The sequence below is a fragment of the Oncorhynchus gorbuscha genome, linkage group LG15 (assembly GCF_021184085.1).
Source record: "Oncorhynchus gorbuscha isolate QuinsamMale2020 ecotype Even-year linkage group LG15, OgorEven_v1.0, whole genome shotgun sequence".
Classification (NCBI taxonomy): Eukaryota; Metazoa; Chordata; class Actinopteri; order Salmoniformes; family Salmonidae; genus Oncorhynchus; species Oncorhynchus gorbuscha.
The window spans coordinates 51,260,835-51,284,002 of record NC_060187.1 but is presented as its reverse complement, the minus strand read 5'-3'; the positions used below and the strand labels follow the sequence as shown (position 1 = coordinate 51,284,002).

General features: G+C 42.7%; 1 long non-coding RNA gene across 1 annotated transcript in view; it reads right to left on the bottom strand.

Moving 5' to 3' along the window:
• Nucleotides 1-109: 109 nt before the first annotated feature.
• The window catches only part of LOC123997473, a 38,772-nt gene continuing 15,713 nt past the window's right edge, over nucleotides 110-23,168 (bottom strand). Inside the window, exon 3 of the long non-coding RNA XR_006832114.1 lies at nucleotides 110-1,392. This is a non-coding gene — a long non-coding RNA (uncharacterized LOC123997473). The remainder of the gene's footprint in view (nucleotides 1,393-23,168) is intronic.

Below are 23,168 nucleotides of genomic sequence, written 5' to 3'. Positions count from 1 at the left end.
CTTGCTCGAGAGCCACATCAAACTCCCTGATCCCTGGCCCCTTATTAAGCCATTGGATTGACATTATGCGAATTGACAGAAGCGGATCAGCAGAGGTAATGGCAGTGTACTCCAAGGTCTTCTACGTCCAGAGGACGAGCATGACTCAGACTGGTTTGGTCAAGAGTCAGAGAGAAAGAGATGGACCCTGAGCTGACGTCCAAGCCCAAATCGGAGTGAAGGGGCTGGGCATGACTGCCGAGGGGAAGTGGAAGTCTACAGTATATGGGGCTAGGGGGGGAGGAGGGGGTAGTCTTTTTCACTCAGACAAGCTGGTCTTAATTGTATGAGCAGCTCTAACATTTGACCACTTCATTGTTGTAAGACCACTGTGAATGTGCGGCTCAATGTAAAGGCTTTGTGTTAAAGTGATTTCCCCAATAGTCAAAGCATACAGAATGTCATTGCTGAAATGGAGACGATTTGATCTATTTTTGGATGAATGAGAAAGAGAAGACATAGCCAAATTACAACCACATGTATTGGGAACCATATCTAAAAACAACAAACTCTAGTGACAAATTGTTTGGCGCAATCAAATTACGTAAAAATAACAATGGAGCTGTCTGCACATTGCTATCGTAGCAGTGTGTGAATTTTAGACTATTTTACAACTCAGAGAGCTCCTTTCAGACATGAGGGGGTGCAGCGATGACACAAGGAATATTTTGTGACAACTGGTTAGGGACAGCCAGGCAACACAATACAATACAGGACAGACTGGTTTCCTCGCAGGGCAGCAGGCTACTGGGTCATGTTCATTAGGGAAGCGATTGGACAACAAAAATTTGAGTTTCTAATTGGACAAGTCCAGGTAGTCCCTCTCAGTTTCAGGCTGTTTTCATCCATTTGGTGCCAAATGAACATGACCCTTTTGGTGCACACTTCATACACTGTAGTTATGGGAACTTGTAATCTTTTGGTGTAATTAGTTACATGTAACTACACTAGTAAGGAATTTAACAGAGCATTTGGTAAGTTAATTTTTTATTAGGCTAGACTATAATAAAACATTTTCATAGACCTCATCTGCAGTAGTTACATTCTGGCAAACTACCAAAAGTAGTTATATGTTGTATCTACATAATGGCATTAGGGTAAAGTAATGTATTGCAGACAGGTTGTCTATCTGAGGAGGAAATTCCTTCCTGTTTTTTTGTTAGATTTACAAGCTGCCAGTAGGTACAGACTGGTTAGCTCAGCCCGTCTGCAGCTCTCTCACACACACTATGTGATCTGTTTACCTCCATCTTAATGCTCACCTGCATCTCACCTTTGGGTGTGTTTGTGTGATCTTCTGGCTTCTTCTGTCTCTTCACAGCTGAATGGTCTCTCGAGTTGTTCTGTGACCTGCTGTCATGCACGCACGGACACACACACACAGAAAGAAAAATATAATATACAAGGTTACTATTTTGACATTTGAAAAGAAAATGCCCGTTGGCGCAGCAGAATTTAAGGAAATTATAGAGGACCCCATCTTGGCGGTGTAGAGAAATGTAAAACATTTTAGGCCAATTTCCTGCACAATTCTACACATTTCACTATGGAGTGGAGATATTTCTTTGCTGTTTTAAAGCAAATTTCCTGCAATTCTACACACTTTGCTATGGAGCAGAAAGAAAATATTGCAGTTTTAGAGCTAATTTCCTGCAACTCTATTAATTTTGCCATGTCTAATGCAGTATTCTTCTGCTTAAACAAAATAACAAAATTATTATGAATAAAATATTATATTTTTTATTCTCCCTGACTGTCTAGCTTTTATTTTGGTGATTGTTAGTGCTCAAAGATGATTTTTTTTTTTTTTTTTTTTTTTTTTTTTTAATAGGTCGATTATATTTTCTCTGATTTTAGTCATTTAAGTTTAAACTGAAAGTATTTTTCCATCACAAAAAATTATTAATAATAAAAAAAGTTTTGGACCAGCCCAAGGATTTCAATTGCATAAAAATCCCTGAAAAATACTGAACAATGATAAGAGCACAGGCAAAATATACTACAACAAAGCCACACACTCCCTCTCGCTGCACTCAAACACACACACCCCCCATGTAACAGGCTGGGTTTGATTACAGTAATTGCGTGTTTGTGTGTGTGTGTGTGGGATCCTGTGGCAGGAAGGCCATTATGGAGTGGTGAGGACACACACACACACACACACACACACACACACACACACACACACACACACACACACACACACACACACACACACACACACACACACACACACACACACACACACACACACACACACACAGTTAAGCTGGGGGATGGGGGGAGTGGCTGGGGGATGGGGGGAGTGGCTCAGGCAGTTAGTCTCACGGTGGTAACTGAGAAGAAGAGGTTCAAACGCCTATATTATGTATCTCATTGAGTGCCTTTATGGCTACACATTTACCAATCTACACATTAAAGCCATTGCTCATCCATTGTTCAAAAGGCACTACACTTTCAGTATAATGTGCAACAAGACAGTGGCAAACAGATGTTCCCTTATTCACTCCTAAATTGTCATGACACTGAAGAAGGCTTAGGCCGAAACCTTTGTCTATCTACCTACCCCTGAATGAAATATATACTAAAAATACAATTTAAAAAAATAAACATTGAATCTCCTTTTTGAGTATGGACCAGCTAAACAATTTTGGAATTCTATTACATTTACATTATTACATTTAAGTCATTTAGCAGACGCTCTTATCCAGAGCGACTTACAAATTGGTGCATTCACCTTATGACATCCAGTGGAACAGCCACTTTACAATAGTGCATCTAAATATTTTAAGGGGGGGGGGTGAGAAGGATTACTTTATCCTATCCTAGGTATTCCTTAAAGAGGTGGGGTTTCAGGTGTCTCCGGAAGGTGGTGATTGACTCCGCTGTCCTGGCGTCGTGAGGGAGTTTGTTCCACCATTGGGGAGCCAGAGCAGCGAACAGTTTTGACTGGGCTGAGCGGGAACTGTACTTCCTCAGTGGTAGGGAGGCGAGCAGGCCAGAGGTGGATGAACGTAGTGCCCTTATTTGGGTGTAGGGCCTGATCAGAGCCTGGAGGTACTGAGGTGCCGTTCCCCTCACAGCTCCGTAGGCAAGCACCATGGTCTTGTAGCGGATGCGAGCTTCAACTGGAAGCCAGTGGAGAGAGCGGAGGAGCGGGGTGACGTGAGAGAACTTGGGAAGGTTGAACACTAGACGGGCTGCGGCGTTCTGGATGAGTTGTAGGGGTTTAATGGCACAGGCAGGGAGCCCAGCCAACAGCGAGTTGCAGTAATCCAGACGGGAGATGACAAGTGCCTGGATTAGGACCTGCGCCGCTTCCTGTGTGAGGCAGGGTCGTACTCTGCGGATGTTGTAGAGCATGAACCTACAGGAACGGGCCACCGCCTTGATGTTAGTTATAGTTATTAAATTTTGGTCAACACACCTGTTCTGAGTTTAGTGGTCACACAAACTTTCATAGTCCCTTATTCATCCCTACAATAAGGAATTGGCCTGTTCAACTCAAAAGTTAGTAGGGGTTGCCCTTATTCCCTCGTCTATTGCCCCCTATTTAATCCTTTGTTACAGACCTATTCACATAGTCGATTCATTATTTGACAAAAGCCAATATAAAATATGACAAAATGTTTAGTGTTTCACACATAAGTTTGGATAATAGGGCAATTTTCTGTTCTTTCAAACCACATGATGTTTCTCTACACAACAACTATGCACACTGATCCTTTGGTTATGTGGACGTTGGAGCCAGCCATTAGATTGACCACAGATGATAAGAACATGTCAGGCCAGAGAGAGAAAGAGAGAAAGAAAGAGAGCAGAGATGGAAAACCTGAGAGAGATACAAAGCCAGATACAGAAACCAAGAGAAAGAGACAGATGGATGGAAACAGAAATCCAGAGACAGACTGAGATAGAAAGGAGAGAGGGAAGAGAGAGGACTGAGATAGAAATTAAGATGGAGAGAATGCCAGATAGAGAGAGAAAGAAAGATGGAAAGATGGAGAGTTAAATAGTGAATAATAACCACAATCACTCCAGTATCCCTTACATTGGCTGATGAAAACATCAATAGTCATCCATTAGCCGTGCCGTCCTCTCTCTTTCTGCTCTCATTCTGAAGGTCTTAATAGCGACACTGTTTGTGTGTGTGTGTGTGTGTGTGTGTGTGTGTGTGTGTGTGTGTGTGTGTGTGTGTGTGTGTGTGTGTGTGTGTGTGTGTGTGTGTGTGTGTGTGTGTGTGTGTGTGTGTGTGTGTGTGTGTGTGTGTGTGTTCACACAATGCTCATCTAACCAGCTAACAGGGTCCATACAACAAATTCCTGTGATTTCTGAATCTGCAACAAGACGTATAGGACACATATACAGTTCAAGTTCATAGTCAATGTCGAAGCTAAACTCAGCAAAAAAAGAAACGTCCCCTTTTCAGGACGCTGTCTTTCAAAAATAATTTGTAAAATTCCAAATAACTTCGCAGATCTTCATTGTAGAGGGTTTAAACACTGTTTCCCATGCTTGTTCAATGAACCATAAACAATGAACATGCACCCGTGTAATGGTCATTAAGACACTAACAACTTACAGACAGTAGGCAATTAATGTCACAGTTACGAAAACTTAGGACACAAAAGAGGCCTTTCTACTGACTCTGAAAAACACCAAAAGAAAGATGCCCAGGGTCCCTGCTCATCTGCGTGATCGTGCCTTAAGGCATGCTGCAAGGAGGTATGAGGACTGCAGGTGTGGAAAGGGCAATAATTTGCAATGTCCGTACTGAGAGGTGACTAAGACAGTGCTACAGGGAAACTGGACGGACAGCTGATCGTCCTCGCAGTGGCAGACCACGTGTAATAACACCTGCACAGGATCGGTACATCCGAACATCACATCTATGGGACTGGTAAAGGATGGCAACAACTGCACGAGTTACACCACGAATGCAAAATCCCTCCATCAGACTGCTCAGACTGTCCGCAATAGGCTGAGGCAGGTCCTCACCAGACATCACCAACAACAATGTCACCTATGTGCACAAACCCACCGTCGTTGGACCAGACCGGACAGGCAAAAAGTGTTCTTCACTGACGAGTCGTGGTTTTGTCTCACAAAGGGCGATGGTCGGATTTGCGTTTATCGTCGACGGAATGAGCGTTACACCGAGGCCTGTACTCTGGAGGGGGATGTTTGGAGATGGAGGATCCATCATGGTCTGGGGCGGTGTGTCACAGCATCATCGGACTGAGCTTGTTGTCATTGCAGGCAATCTCAATGCTGTGCGTTACAGTGAAAGACACCCTCCACCCTCACGTGGTACCCTTCCTGCAGGCTCATCCTGACATGACCCTCCAGCATGACAATGCCACCAGCCATACTGCTCATTCTGTGCGTGATTTCCTGCAAGACAGGAATGTCAGTGTTCTGCCAGCGAAGAGCCCGGATCTCAAACCCATTGAGCACGTCTGGGACCTGTTTGATCGGAGGATGAGGGTTAGGGCCATTCCCCACAGAAATGTCCGGGAACTTACAGGTGCCTTGGTGGAAAAGTGGGGTAAACATCTTACAGCAAGAACTGGCAAATCTGGTGCAATCCATGAGGAGGAAATGCCCTGCGGTACCTAATGCTGCTGGTGGCCACACCAGATACTGACTATTACTTTTGATTTTAACCCCCCCCCCCCTCCCGTTTGTTCAGGGACACATTATTCCATTTCTGTTAGTCACATGTCTGTGGAACTTGTTCAGTTTGTCTCAGTTGTTGAATCTTATGTTCATACAAATATTGACACTTTACGTTTTCTGAAAATAAACGCAGTTGACAGTGAGAGGATGCTGAGTTTATCAGTATCTTTTAGTATTTTCCATTAGCAATGCAATTGTACCATGATTCTAGAAGCTGGTTGAAGGGAGCCTACGCCGGTGTAGAGTGAAGTTTCTCCCAAACGCTGATCTTGAGTTAGTTTGGCATTTTCCCCACTGATGGTTAAGGTTAGTATTAGGGGAGGGAAAGCTGATCATAGAACTGTACCTATAGGAAACATCACCCCAAAGCAGCCCAAGACACCAACAGCATCTTACACACACACTCAGAATGATCAGCATGAGCCTACTACCACAGAGTCAGTACTTAACCAAACCACGGGCTCTGGGTATAAAATAATCACACACAAATAGTTGACTTGCCTGGTTAAAAAGGTTTAATAAAATATAAATAAGAAAAACAAACCACGGGCTCTGGGTATAAAATAATCACACACAAATAGTTGACTTGCCTGGTTAAAAAGGTTTAATAAAATATAAATAAGAAAAACATTTCCCTGTACTTGTGCACATGACATGAAACACAGACACACACACTAAGACAGAAACCAACCCTAATTATCCTGCAGCAGACCTATGACAAAAAGGTATTACTCTCCATAATTGGACAGTACAATTGCAGATGTGAATTAACCTGGCGAACGTTGATGCACATAAAACAAAGATGGGAACCAGATATTGAGACCCCTGGAGAGGGAGAAAGAGGAGAAGGGATGGGGGGGGAGCAGAAAGAGAGAGGCTTTCCCATAGTAACTAGGCCTAGGGTGGCATTCCTTGATCCCGGCGCTCCGGAGTTTGGTCTCGTTGGTAAGTGGAGTAGGGATGTTTCCATAGGGGTAAATGTAACAGTTGTTTGTTTTCTCTCTCTCTCACTCACTGTGTATGTAAAAGGCCATCGGGGTCTTAGGGTTTCATTAGTCAGACAGAGAAGATGCACAGGCCAGTATGAGGGGAGCAACACACAAAGTTCTTACTGCAAAGTACTTGCATTCACTAATATGCAACTGTAGCCCTTTTGGAAAATTGCAGATTTGGGCACTGATAAGTGCCTAAAATGGAACACAGTGGCTGTACAGTAGCATGTTCTAAATTACATCAGAGCTCAGGCTCTGCGATTCACAGCGCCGTATGGGTTTTGACTGACAGCCATTCTTGAACTTCAGCACCGCACGCCACAAGAAGTTCCCTTACATTTACATTTACATTTAAGTCATTTAGCAGACGCTCTTATCCAGAGCGACTTACAAATTGGTGCATTCACCTTATGACATCCAGTGGAACAGTCACTTTACAATAGTGCATCTAAATCTTAAAGGGGGGGGGGGGAGGGATTACTTATCCTATCCTAGGTATTCCTTAAAGAGGTGGGGTTTCAGGTGTCTCCGGAAGGTGGTGATTGACTCCGCTGTCCTGGCGTCGTGAGGGAGTTTGTTCCACCATTGGGGGGCTAGAGCAGCGTACAGTTTTGACTGGGCTGAGCAGGAGCTGTACATCCTCAGTGGTAGGGAGGCGAGCAGGCCAGAGGTGGATGAACGCAGTGCCCTTGTTTGGGTGTAGGGCCTGATCAGAGCCTGGAGGTACTGAGGTGCCGTTCCCCTCACAGCTCCGTAGGCAAGCACCATGGTCTTGTAGCGGATGCGAGCTTCAACTGGAAGCCAGTGGAGAGAACGGAGGAGCGGGGTGACGTGAGAGAACTTGGGAAGGTTGAACACCAGACGGGCTGCGGCGTTCTGGATGAGTTGAAGGGGTTTAATGGCACAGGCAGGGAGCCCAGCCAACAGCGAGTTGCAGTAATCCAGACGGGAGATGACAAGTGCCTGGATTAGGACATGCGCCGCTTCCTGTGTGAGGCAGGGTCGTACTCTGCGGATGTTGTAGAGCATGAACCTACAGGAACGGGCCACCGCCTTGATGTTGGTTGAGAACGACAGGGTGTTGTCCAGGATCACGCCAAGGTTCTTCGCGCTCTGGGAGGAGGACACAATGGAGTTGTCAACCGTGATGGCGAGATCATGGAACGGGCAGTCCTTCCCCGGGAGGAAGAGCAGCTCCGTCTTGCAGAGGTTCAGCTTGAGGTGGTGATCCGTCATCCACACTGATATGTCTGCCAGACATGCAGAGATGCGATTCGCCACCTGGTCATCAGAAGGGGGAAAGGAGAAGATTAATTGTGTGTCGTCTGCATAGCAATGATAGGAGAGACCATGTGAGGTTATGACAGAGCCAAGTGACTTGGTGTATAGCGAGAATAGGAGAGGGCCTAGAACAGAGCCCTGGGGGACACCAGTGGTGAGAGCGCGTGGTGAGGAGACAGATTCTCGCCACGCCACCTGGTAGGAGCGACCTGTCAGGTAGGACGCAATCCAAGCGTGGGCCGCGCCGGAGATGCCCAACTCGGAGAGGGTGGAGAGGAGGATCTGATGGTTCACAGTATCGAAGGCAGCCGATAGATCTAGAAGGATGAGAGCCCTTCATTCCCTCATTCCACCCGACAATTGGGCAACATTTGCAAATTGTTTGTTTTGTGAGAGAGAAATTCTGGAAATTAAGAGGACTATGTATTTTTGAAAGATGAGATGATGAGGATTATAATAAATACCAATTTAAATGTCATACAAGCAAGCCAAACACCCGTGAGTCCAAAATGTGTTCTTCACATTCCCCTTACATAAAACTTATGTCATATTCAGCGACAACGTTAATGATCACTATGTTTGATGTACAGTTACAAGAAGATATGGCATCATATCCTGGGTTGTTCTGAACAGAATGAGCCAATGTTTGTCTCTTGTGAAGAAAACTTACTGCGAAATAATTACCTGAAACAAGGAGATAAACTCAATAATACTACTGTGTCACTAACTAACTAGTAACTAACTAGTCACACACACACAGACAGATACACACAGATACAAACAGACGCGTGCACACACACACACACACACACACACACACGTTGTTAGTTAGACAAAGAGAACCCCAAAAAAATAAACATGATTTACGAACTATTGGGTATGTCTCATTGCCTTTTCAGTCTGTTCAGATAGAAATGTATTGTGTAGAATGGATATGATTGTCTGTCATGTAGAATAGGGAATCGTGTCAGCTCTATTCATGAAATTTCTAGGCTTGCTGAATAGATCCCAGCTGCAGCTGGGAGCACTCAGTCCCTTCCGCAAATACCAGCAAGGCTAACCGGTCACCACTGTGGCCCCCGAGATTTTCCCCTGGTTAAATATCCAGATGTACTTTTTAATGCACCCCAGTTACTAAATTTCCCATATGCTGGTTATAATACTAACTGTAGAATGTCTTTCCTCCTTAATGAAGACCATAGAGGGTAAAGAACAGCCTATTGTATAACTATGCCATATCCAAAATAGACGTGGTGGAATAAAAATGTACAAAACAGAAGGACTAAAAATGTCCATTCCAAAAGAGATGTGCTAAATATGGATTTGATGGTGAAATACAGCACCTTAACTATTTAAATGGATCTACATTCACAGAGAAGGAACAATGATTGACCTCGATTGTTAATACCTCGCTTTGATGTTAAATATTACTGGGATGCGGTTGGCAGTGCTGCTGTGGCTGAGAGCGAGAAGAAAAATTAGGCCTTTATTCCGGTGACTGAATCTCTCTCTCTCTTGCTAAAACCAAGTAGGGCATTCTTCATTAGGACAGATATGGCATGACTCGCCAATTTATTCCTTCATTAGCAGATATATGTGCTGCTCACTACAGTAGAAACATGGGGACCACCCACACGTTTATGCCCTCTCAAACAACTACGCACAATAAAAGAGCTGCACTCTGGCGACTAAACGAGGGAATTCACACTAATAAAAACGGGGGGGACATTCAAAGAAACGCACCTTTTGTACATGTTCACCAGAAGAAAACCGTGTAATATACAGTGCCTTCAGAATGCATTCACACCCCTTGACTTATTCCACATTTTGTTGTGGTACAGGCTAAATTCAAAATGGATGAAACAACTCTAATATCTCACCCATCTACAAACAACACCCCATCATGACAAAGTGAAAACATGTTTTTAGAAATGTTTGCAAATGTATTGAAAATAAAGAAATATCTATTTTATTTTCTAAGATTTTCCTGAGTTACAGTTCATATGAGGAAATCAGTCAATTGAAATACATTTATTAGACCCTAATCTACAGATTTCACACGACTGGGATTACATACATCTATTGGTCACAGATACCTTTAAATAAATGGGCCTCATGATCATCACTGTATTGCTGTGCATTCAAATTGCCAATCGATAAAATGCAATTGTATTTGTTGTCCGTAGCTTATGCCTCCCCATACCATAACCCCTCTGCATGGTTTTACCGTAAGGTGTGTATAGAAATGTCTAGGAATGGTTTTACCACAGCGTCTGCAGTAAAGCAACCAGTAGAGACATGGTTTTACCGTAGCGTGTGTAGTAAAACAACCAGTAGAGACATGGTTTTACCGTAGCGTGTGTGGTAAAACAACCAGTAGAGACATGTCTGTCTAGCTGTAGACCACCCAGAGCAGTCATCCAAACAATCCCCCCTCCCTCTCACAATTCCTAATTGTCTCCATCCTCTAGTTCTACTCCCAACACATCTAAACTAAAACTAGCCCCACAGCAATCCTCAAACAAAACATCAGTAATGGGAGAATTTTAGGGCTTTGCAATATATATATTTATGCCTAAAATAGTACAAAGAGTTTTCCCTGGTCGATTCATTTGGCAAGGCAAATCTCAAGTCCCCAATTATAGTAAGAAATCTGTTCTTATGCATGCTTATTGATTCAGCTTTGCATGCACTAACAACAACAAGTCTTGTAAACGTTACCCATTGACGACAACGTTAAGACAGAACCTCTGCTGGAGTTCAACTGCTCAGTATACAGAGGTAGTCAGACTTGAGAAAACACATGGCTAGCGAGTCCTTTTGACTTCAAAGACGCGACTTAAAAAAATACCACTACATCAAGCCGTGCCAGACAGAGGAAGACCCGGAAAGGAGAGAAGGAAAAGACAGAGAGAACTCAAAACATTGTAATAACGGAGTGTCAGTGTTATGAATACACTGCTCGATTTCCTTTCATAGGTTTGTTATTTTAAGATGGTAATATCAGGGGCAGCCGAGTCAAGGGGTAGGCAGGACCCGTAGCAACGCCTCTCTGCCAAAACCCTTTGATCATCTGCCCACCTCGCTCAGAATGTTTTGTTTCTAAACAAATAGTTTAGATGCTTTGCTAAAGTACGGTGACATTCCGTTGCGCTAAACAGTGCCCGAAAAAGACTCTGGGGGAAACAAAAGATAAAGGGTTCTTCGGCTGTCCCTGTATGATAACCTTTTTTGGTTCAAGGTAGAACCCTTCCCCTCAATGAATAACCCCCAAAAGCCCTTTAGAAGTTGGAATCAATAACCAATACCTTCAGGGACAGCATAAGAACCCTTTATGGTCCTAAGTAGCACATTTTTTTCTAAGAGTGAAGAGAAGGAGCAGAAAAGGAAACCAGAGAGAATAAGAGAGAAAAGTTCCTCTCCCTCCTCGGCACCAAAATTTTCAAAAACCTCCAACCCTGAGGTTATCTGTTTCTGTCAGAGGTTAGCGCCGATGCTAACAAAGGCTGTTTATTCTAGGCAGCATGGCTAATGACCCATAATCAATTAATTATTAGCATTATGGAGACCTTAACGCCTTCCTTTGATTTACCAGCTGATACGCAAAACCTCATAACTAAAATCTCACAACTAAATTCAGTCCCAATAATCTCTCATTCCTCCTGAACTGTGCACTTGTTCCATCCTCCCCACAAATGTAAAATGATTGGATTGGTATAGGCATTGGCTGGAAAGAGTTCCATATATCTGTAATTTCCTTTCAAATCCAAAGGGGGAATAAGTGCATAATTCGGGAGAAAGGAGAGATTATTGGGACATTTCAATGAAGAGATTGAGCCACCATACAATGTCAACTCTGTAGCTCTGTAGCTCTGTAACTGTAGCTCTTTGAAAGCTGAGGAAGTTCATGAGCCAAAGAGAAAATATGGAGTATTGCTTCCATGAAAAATATATAAACGGACTCACAAAAAGGTGCCAATTGTAAACAAGGGTCAAAAGACACTTTGGGGAGCATATATTGTAGTCTATTATAAACTGAACAAAAATATGAACGCAACATGTAAAGTGTTTGTCCGATGTTTCATGAGCTGAAACAAACGGTACCAGATATTTTCAATGCACACAAAAACCTTACTCATAAATTTGGTGCACAAATTTGTTTACATCTCTGTTAGTGAGCATTTCTCTTTTGTCAAGATAAACCATCCACCTTACAGGTGTGGTATATCAAGACACTGATTAAACAGCACAATCATTACACATGTGCACCTCATGCTGGGGACAATAAAAGGCCATTCTAAAATGTGAAGTTGTCACACAACAATGCCACAGATGTCTCAAGTTGAGAGTGCGTGCAATTGGCATGCTGACGGCAGAAATGTCCACCAGAGCTGTTGACAGGGAATTTAATATTACATTTCTCTATCATAAACCGCTTCCAACATTGTTTGAGAGAATTTGGTAGTACGTCCAACCGGCCTAACAACTGCGGACCATGTGTAACCATGCCAGCCCAGGACCTTCACATCAGGCTTCTTCACCTGCGGAATCATCGGAGACCAGCCACCTGGATATCTGATGAAACTGTTTGCACAACCAAATAATTTCTGCACAAACTGTCAGAAAACGTCTCAGGGAAGCTCATCTGCATGCTCGTCATCCTCACCAGGGTCTTGACCTGACTGCAATTAAGCATCATAACCAACATCAGTGGGCAAATGCTCACCTTCGATGGCCATGGGCACGCTGGAGAAGTGTGCTCTTCCCAGATGAATCACAGTTTCAACTGTACCGGACAGATGGCAGACAGAGTATATGGTGTTGTGTGGGCGAGCGGGTTTGCTGATGGTGACAGTGGGGTTATGGTATGGGCAGGCATAAGCTGCAGACAATGAACACAATTGCAATTGATCGATGGCAATTTGAATGCACAGAGATACCGTGACGAGATCCTGAGGCCCAATGACGTGCAATTCAACCAAGGCAAGTTGCAAGGATCTGTACACAATACCTGGAAGTTGTAAATGTCCCAGTTCTTCCATGGCCTGCATAATCACCAGACACATCACTCATTGAGCACATTCACCGCCTCTACTTTTTAAAAATGGTATCTGTGACCAACCGATGCATTCCCAGTCGTGTGAAATCCATATATTAGGGCCTAATGAATTTATTTCAATGACAGATTTCCTTATATTAACTGCATAACTCAGTAAAATCTTTGAAATTGTTAGATGTTGCGTTTATTTATTTCAATGTACGGCTCTAAAAAGCAGTTTGTGAATGGAAATGCTCTATTCTAAATGACAATACTCATTATTGCTTTCATTACACAGGCTAAAGTGGTACCGCCCTCTAAAAAAAGCATTTTACAAATGGATAAACTTTCAATAATCAGTTGCATTCGGAAAGTATTCAGACCCCTTCACTTTTTCTACATCTTGTTTACGTTACATTAGTCTTAATCTAACATTGATCAAATAAAATAAATCCTCAATCTTCACATAATGACAAAGCAGAAATGTTTTTACATTTATTCAGAAAATTGTAAACAGAAATACCGTATTCAGACCCTTTTCTGTGAGACTGACCTAAAAAAAAAACTTGTGATCTGGGTCATTGTCCTGTTGAAAAAATACATTGATAGTCCCACTAAGCGCAAACCAGCTGGTATGGCGTATCGCTGAAGAATGCTGTGGTAGCCATGCTGTTTAAGTGTGCCTTGAATTCTAAATAAATCACAGACAGTGCCACCAGCAAAGCACCCCCACACCACCTCCTCCATGCTTCAAGGTGGGAACCACATATATAGAGATAATCTGTTCACCTAATGTGCGTCTCACGAAGATTGTGGTTGGAACCAAAATTTCTACATTTGGACTCATCAAACCAAAGGACAGATTTCCACCGGTCAAATGCCCATTGCTCATGTTTCTTGGCCCAAGCAAGTCTTTTCTTCTTATTGGTGTCATTTAGTAGTTTCTTTGCAGCAACTCGACCATGAAGGCCTGATTCATGCAGTCTCCGCTGAACAGTTGATGTTGAGATGTGTCTGTTACTTGAACCCTGTGAAGCATTTATTTGGGCTGCAATCTGAGGTGCAGTTAACTCTAATGAACTTATCTGCAGCAAAGGTAACTCTGGGGTTTTCCTTTCCTGTGGCGGTACTCATGAGAGCCAATTTCCTCATAGCACTTCATGGTTTTTGCAACTACACTTGAAGAAAAGAATGTTGTTTCTCTTTACTTATTTGAGCTGTTCTTGCACTAATATAGACTTTGTCTTTCACCAAGTAGGGCTATATTCTGTATAACCCCCCACCTTGTCACAACACAACTGATTAGCTCAAATGCATTAAGAAGGAAAGAAATTCCACAAATGAACTTTTAAGAAGGCACACATGTTAATTAAAATGCATTGAGAGGATGCCAAGAGTGTGCAAAGCTGTCATCAAGGCAAAGGGTGGCTACTTTGAAGAACGGCAAATATAAAATAGATTTTTTTGGTTACTACATGATTCAATACGCCTCACAAGACCTCAACTGGCAGCTTCATTAAATAGTACCTGGGAAAACACCAGTCTCAACGTCAACAGTGAAGATGCTGGCCTTCTAGGCAGAGTTGCAAAGAAAAAGCCAGGTCTCAGACTGGCCAATAAAAAGAAAAGATTAAGATGGGCAAAGGAACACAGACACTCCACAGAGGAACTCTGCCTAGAGGGCCAGCATCCCAGAGTCGCATCTTCACTGTTGACATTGAGACAGGTGTTTTGCGGGTACTATTTAATGAAGCTACCAGTTGAGGACTTGTGAGGCGTCTGTTTCTCAAACTAGACACTACTGTACTTGTCCTCTTGCTCAGTTGTGCACCGGGGCCTCCCACTCCTCTTTCTATTCTGGTTAGAGCCAGTTTGCGCTGTTCTGTGAAGAGAGTATTACACAGCGTTGTATGAGATCTTCAGTTTCGTGGCAATTTCTCGCATGGAATGGCTTTCATTTCTCAGAACAAGAATAAACTGATGAGTTTCAGATGAAAGGTCTTTGTTTCTGGCCATTTTGAGCTGGTTCATGAGGAAAAGCCTATGTAGGACAAACGAAAAGACACTTAAAACAACGCATAGCTAAACACCTCAGCTCAATCAGGTGTAAGAACATTGACTATCCAGTAGCAGCCCACTTTGTTGAAGCTAACCATCCAATCTCCTCCCTCAAATACACAGGAATTGAGCATGTTGATCTACCTAGGAGAGGTGGTAACATTGAGATCCTACTTCTACAAAAAGGGAGGCTTACTGGATATCATATCTAAAAACATTGAACCCTAGTGGGCTGAATATTGACTTTGATCTCAGACCTTTATGAACAAATCTTTCTTTTATGAACAAGTCTTTTAAATTGATACATTCTTTCTACAGCTTATTAGCGTAAACCTAATATGTTCCCCCTGTTGATGTTGCTTATTATGCATTAGTTATGAAGCAAAGGATTACATGTAACAAATACGAAATGAAATACGAAACAAATATGTGAAATTGAATTAAACAATAATATATGTTGATGCTAATATTATGCACAATATTCAATTATGTTTCTATATGATAAAAAAGCCTAATATATGTAATATGCCATACACTATTCTTTAACAGTTTTACTAATTCATTGTAATTAACTTAATCATTATGACACACCCCTCACCATTGTCATTGGTTGCACTGTTTGTCTACATAATCTGGTTCAAGTATTCATGACATTACCCTGAAGAAGGCAGCACAGTGCTGCCGAAACGTTGGTTAATACCAAATCAACTACTGGGAGTTTATATATGGAGTGTGCGACTCTCTATTTTGATATTCTTTACTCAGCACAACAGTTTTCAGCTGTGCTAACATAACTGCAAAAGGGTTTTCTAATGATCCATTAGCCTTTTAAAATAATAAACTTGGATTAGCTAACACAACGTGCCATTGGAACACAGGAGTGATGGTTGCTGATAATGGGCCTCTGTACGCCTATGTAGATATTCCATTAAAAAAAATGGAATATGGAACAAAAATGGAAAAAACAAGCAACACCAGCTCAGACTCTGTGTGAGTGTGAGTGTGTATGTGTGTGAGTGTGTGAGTGAGTGAGATACACATACAGTTGAAGTCAGAAGTTTACATACACCTGAGCCAACAACATTTTAAACTCAGTTTTTCAACAATTTATTCTGAGTAAAGATTCCCTGTTATTTGGTCAGTTAGGATCACCACTTTATTTTAAGAATGTGAAATGTCAGAATAATAGTATAGAGAATGATTTATTTCAGCTTTTATTTCTTTCATCACATTCCAAGGGGGTCAGAAGTTTACATACACTCAATTAGTATTTGGTAGCATTGCCTTTAAATAGTTTAATTTTGGTCAAATGCTTTGGGTAGCCTTCCACAAGCTTCCCACAACAAATTGGGTGATTTTGGCCCATTCCTGCTGACAGAGATGGTGTAACTGAGTCAGGATTGTAGGCCTCCTTGCTCACACCCGCTTTTTCAGATCTGCCCACAAATTTTCTATGGGTTTGAGGTCTGGGCTTTGCGATGGCCACTCCAAAACCTTGACTTTGTTGTCCTTAAGCCATTTTGCCTGGAGTCATTGTCCATCTATTTTGTGAAGTGTGCCAGTTGCTCCTGCAGCAAAGCACCCCCGCAACATGATGTTGCCACCCCTGTGCATCACGGTTGGGATGGTGTTCTTCGGCTTGCAAGCCTCCCACTTTTTCCTCCAAACATAACGATGGTCATTATGGCCAAACAGTTCTATTATTGTTTCATCAGACCAGAGGACATTTCTCCAAAAAGTACGATCTTTGTCCCCATGTGCAGTTGCAAACCTGTCTGGCTTTTTTCTGGAGTTTTGGAGCAGTGGCTTCTTCCTTTCTGAGCGGCCTTTCAGGTTATGTCCATATAGGACTCGTTTTACTGTGGATATAGATATGTTTGAACCGGTTTCCTCCAGCATCTTCACAAGGTCCTTTGCTGTTGTTCTGGGATTGATTTGCACTTTTCGCACCAAAGTACATTCATCTCTAGGAGGTCTTGGCTGATTTATTTTGGTTTTCCGATGATGTCAAGCAAAGACGCACTGAGTTTGAAGGTAGGCCTTTAAATACATCCACAGGTACACCTCCAAATGACTCAAATGATGTCATTGTCCATGCTGTTTAAAGGCACAGTCAACTAAGTGCATGTACACTTCTGACCCACTGGAATTGTGATACAGTGAATTATAAGTGAAATAATCTGTCTGTAAACAATTGTTGGAAAAATTACTTGTCATGCACAAAGTAGATGTCCTAACTGACTTGCCAAAAGTATAGTTTGTTAACAAGAATTTTGTGGAGTGGTTGAAAAAATAGTTTTAATGACTCCAACTTAAGTGTGTGTTAACTTCCGACTTCAACTGTGTGTGTGGGTGTTTACACTACAATTAGTAGTTATGTTGTTTAATGGGTTCCACCATTTGGCCCAGCATCGTCCGAGTTAGGCCGTCATTGTAAATAAGAATTTGTACTTAACTGACTAGTGTCAACTGTGTTTATTTTCAGCAAATTTAACATGTGTAAATATTTGAATGAACATAACAAGATTCAACAACTAAAACATAAACTGAACAAGTTCCACATACATGTGACTAACATAAATGGAATAATGTGTCCCTGAACAAAGAGGGGGCCAAAATAATCAAAAGTAACAGTCAGTATCTGGTGTGGCCACCAGCTGCATTAAGTACTGCAGTGCATCTCCTCCTCATGGATTGCACTAGATTTGCCAGTTTCTGTGAGATGTTACCTCACTCTTCCCCCAAGGCAACTGCAAGTTCCCGGACCTTTCTGTGGGGAATGGCCCTTGCCCTCATCCTCCGATCCAACAGGTCCCAGACGTGCTCAATGGGATTGAGATCCGGGCTATTCACTGGCCATGGCAGAACACTGAAATTCCTGTCTTGCAGGAAATCATGCACAGAACGAGCAGTATGGCTGGGTCATGTTAGGATGAGCCTGCAGGAAGGGTACCACATGAGGGAGGAGGATGTCTTCCCTGTAACGCACAGCATTGAGATTGCCTGCAATGACAACAAGCTCAGTCCAATGATGCTGTGACACACCGCCCCAGACCATGACGGACCCTCCACCTCCAAATCGAGCCACTCCAGAGTACAGGCCTCGGTTTAACGCTCATTCCTTTGACGATAAACGCGAATCCAACCATCACACCTGGTGAGACAAAACCGCGACCCGTCAGTGAAGAGCACTTTTTGCCAGTCCTTTCTGGTCCAGCGACGGTGGGTTTGTGCCCATAGGTGACGTTGTTGCCGGTGATGCCTGGTGAGGACCTGCCTTACAACAGGCCTACAAGCCCTTGGTCCAGCCTCTCTCGGCCTATTGCGGACAGTCTGAGCACTGATGGAGGGATTATGCATTCCTGGTCTAACGCGGGCAGTTGTTGTTGCCATCCTGTACCTGTCCCGCAGGTGTGATGTTCGGATGTACCGATCCTGTGCAGGGTTGGTCCTGGTCAGTTCCTGGATGGGAGACCAGATGCTGCTGGAAGTGGTGTTGGAGGGCCAGTAGGAGGCACTCTTTCCTCTGGTCTAAATAGCCCAATGCCCCAGGGCACTGCCCTGTGTAGGGTGCCGTCTTTCGGATGGGACTTTAAAAGGGTGTCCTGACTCTCTGAGGTCATTACAGATCCCATGGCACTTATCGTAAGAGTAGGGGTGTTAACCCTGGTGTCCTGGCTAAATTCCCAATCTGGCCCTCAAACCATCATGGTCACCTAATAATCCCCAGTTTACAATTGTCTCATTAATCCCCCTCTCCCCTGTAACTATTCCCCAGGTCGTTGCTGCAAATGAGAATGTGTTCTCAGTCAACTAACCTGGTAAAATAAAGGATAAATATATATATTTTTTTTAAAGGTGTTGTTACACGTGTTCTGCCACTGCGTGGACGATCAGCTGTCCGTCCTGTCTCCCTAGGCAACTCACAGTATGGACATTGCAAATTATTGCCCTTGCCACATCTGCAGTCATCATGCCTCCTTGCAGAATGCCTAAGGCACAGTCACGCAGAAGAGCAGGGACCCTGGGCATCTTTCTTTTGGTGTTTTTCAGTGTCAGTAGAAAGGCCTCTTTAGTGTCCTAAGTTTTCATAACTGTGACATTAATTGCCTATGGTCTGTAAGCTGTTAGTATCTTAACAACCGCTCCACAGGTGCATGTTCATTAATTGTTTATGGTTCATTGAACAAGCATGGGAAACAGTGTTTAACTTCTTAAGTGCACCCGACACGCAGGCGTCCCATCTAGCCATCTGGAAATGCAAATTCGCAACGCTAAATGCTAATAGCACTCGTTAAAACTCAAACGTCCATTAAAACACACATGCAGAGTACTGAATTAAAGCTACACTCGTTGTGAATCCAGCCAACAAGTCAGATTTTTAAAATGCTTTTCGGCGAAAGCATGAGAACCTATTATCTGATAGCATGCAACACCCCGAAATACCTGAAAGGGACGTAAACAAAATAATTAGCATAGCAGGCGCTATACAAAACGCAGAAATAAAATAAAAAATTCATTACCTTTGATGACGATCTTTTTGTTGGCACTCCTAGATGTCCCATAAACATCACTATTGGGTCTTTTTTTCAATTAAATCGGTCCATATATACCATAAATATCGATCTATGGAAAGTGTGTGATCAAGGAAAAAACAGCGGTTTAAAACGCAACGTCATTTTTTGAAATTAAAAAAGTCGATGATAAACTTTCACAAAACACTTCTAAATACTTTTGTAATCCAACTTTAGGTATTATAGTAAACGTTAATAATCTGTCAAATTGATCACGGGGCGATGTGTATTCAATAGCTCCACATCTTGAAATCATGTCCGGAAATTTCTCATCCAAAACATCCTGTCGGAGACCGGAAGGAATGGGATCTCTCTTACTCGTTTGACCAAGAAACAAAGCGCAGGCAATTGACAAGACTGGCGACATCCTGTGGAAGCTGTAGGACTTGCAATCTCAGCCCAATCTAATTTTCTTTCCGATAGACAATACATGCAAGTGGCGCATTGATATATTTTCCAGTTTTCAGTGATCAGTTTTTCTTCCGCCTTTCGATGAAACACACGTTATGTTATAGTCACAGCTGTGATTTAACCAGTTTTAGAAATGTCAGAGTGTTTTCTATCCACACATACTAATCATATGCATATACTATATTCCTGGCATGAGTAGCAGGACGCTGAAATGTTGCGCGATTTTTAACAGAATGTTCAAAAAAGTAGGGGGTAGGCTTAACAGGTTTTAAACCCTTTACATTGAAGATCTGTGAAGTTATCTGGATTTTTACGATTTTATCTTTGAAAGACAGGGTCCTGAAAAAGGGACGTATATTTTTTTGCTGAGTTTAGCGAAAACGTCCCACCTGATCTCGCATCCTGCCTGCCCTCCATCTGAGGACAAACAGTGCATTAGGAAAACTCAGACCCCTTCACTTTTTCTTATTATTCAAAAATTATTCTACACAATATTCTACACTCAATAACCCATAATTACAAAGCAAAAACATGTTTCAGAAATCTTTACAAATGTTTTTTTAAATAAAAAATATCTTAATACTTGATCTAAATCAGACTCTTTGCTATGAGACTCAAAATTGCTTTGAGACAACAAAAAAATGCTCAGATGCATTCTGCTTCCATTGATCATCCTTGAGATGTTTCTACAACTTCATTGGAGTCCACCTGTGGTAAATTCAATTGGTTGGACATGATTTGGAAATGAACACACCTGTCTATATAAAGGTCCCAAAGTTGACAATGTATGGCAGAGCAAAAACCAAGCCATTAGGTAAAAGGAATTGTCCGTAGAGCTCCGAGACAGGATTGTGTCGAGGCACAGATTTGGGGAAGGGTACCAAAACATGTCTGCAGCATTAAAGGTCCCCAGCAACCTTAAATGGAAGAAGTTTGGAACCACCAAGACTCTTCCTACAGCTGGCTACCCAGCCAAACTGAGCAATCGGGGGAGAAGGGCCTTGGTCAGGGAGGTGACTCTGTGGGGATGGGAGAACCTTCCAGACGGAAGCCACTCCTCAGTAAAAGTCACATGACAGCTCGCTTGGAGTCTGCCAAAAGGCACCTAAAGGACTCAGACCATGAGGAAACCTGGCACCATCCCTACGGTGAGGCATTGGCATCATGCTGTGGGGATGTTTTTCAGCGGCAAGTACTGGGAGACTCGTCAGGATCGAGGGAAAGATGAACGGAGTAAAGTACATAGAGATCCTTGATGAAAACCTGCTCCAGATCGCTCAGGACCTCAGACTGGGGCGAAGCTTCACCTTCCAACAGAACAACGACCCTAAGCACACTGCCAAGACAATGCAGGAGTGGCTTCGGGACAAGTCTCTGAATGTCCTTGAGTGGCCCAGACTTAAACCCGATCAGACTTAAACATCTCTGAGGAGACCAGAAAATAGCTGTGCAGCGACACTCCCCATACAACCTGACAGAGCTTGAGAGGATCTGCAGAGAATAATGGGAGATACTCCCCAAATACATGTCTGCCAAGCTTATAGCGTCGAACGCTGTTTTAGATTGTTTATAAATTTGCACAAAAAAAATAAAACCTGTTTTTGCTTTGTCATTATGGGTTATTGTGTGTAGATCGATGATGGGAAAAAACTATTTAATGCATTTTAGAATAAGACTGTACCGTAACAAAATGTATAAAAAGTGAAGGGGTCTGAATGCTTTCCGAAAGCACTGTATATTTCTATTGTTCGAGTGGTTACTCGACTATCTTGTCAATATTATTGATAATCTTTTCTGCAGTGGAGAAAGAGTGGAGAGTGCATGCACGCATTTGACATAATCACAGAGCAACAGACATGAAAAATAACAAAGAGCATCGAAAAGGGATTTAAGTGAAATACAATAGCACAATATTATTATATTTGTTGTATTCACCCCTCTTAAAGTTCACCAAAATTCCCTTTCCGTTGCTCTTTGTTATTTTTCATGTCTGCATTGGCTTTTGTGGTTGACAATTGCGCCGTGATGGATTGATTTAGTCTACAGGGATGTCAGACGAACAGAACATGCGCTCTCTACCAGTCTCCTCAGTCTGCTGTTTGAATGCTTTCTGTGAACAAGTACTTAGCAAGATAGCTATAATGTTTTTAAATGTTTTATTAAATAGAACAATGTGCTGACAGCGTGAGCCCTTAATCAAGGGGGCATCACAGCGAATCATATTGTAAGAACAGTCAGGTGACATCCTGGCTTTGAAACCAGGCTTTGAGACAGAAGGCAACACCTGAGCTTGTCGAATAAACTTGGTTTTGTTTTCAGTTGAAAAATGTTTTGCCCTAATGATTAGGAGGAAAAGCAAAATGGGGTTGTTTGCTTGGAAACACTCACAGGTTTCCTGATGTAAAAAAACAAAAACAAAAAAACAAGGAGCTACTCTCTATTTCCCCTTAAACGTTTTAATCGCCACCTGCCTTTAAAACAAGAGGCCTTTGTTGGACTGGTAGGATGAAAGAGAGGAAAGTGTGTGTGAGTGAATAAGACAAGGGGAACACTAATGTGAGTGTGGGTAGGGAGGGACTAGGAAAAATTATTTCCCAGAAGAAGGCTACAGCAACTAAGCTACCACAACAGCTAGCTGGAAGCTAGAGCGTCAACCTTTTCAACTTCCTACCACCTTTTGAGAGAGAGAGAGAGAGAGAGAGAGAGAGAGAGAGAGAGAGAGAGAGAGAGAGAGAGAGAGAGAGAGAGAGAGAGAGAGAGAGAGAGAGAGAGAGAGAGAGAGATCTCAGGCAAAGAGAAGAGGAGAGAGGGAAGAAATTACAGCTTTCCAGCATTCTCTTTATATCTTGGCGTAACCTATAATCTTAGAGCCCCAGTCAGTCTGACCACGCTACAGACTAGCATTTGATTTACTGTAGCTTTTAGCCCAGGAGAGGGAAAGACAGAATGCTCTTAGACTAAGTGGCTCAGACATTGCCTTGGGAATACTAAAACACAGCAACACATTGCAGTATCTGTTTGTTCTCTGTGTGTTTCGTCTTTTTGCCCTGACAATGACCCTTCCACATACGGTGCCTTCAGAAATATTCACACCCC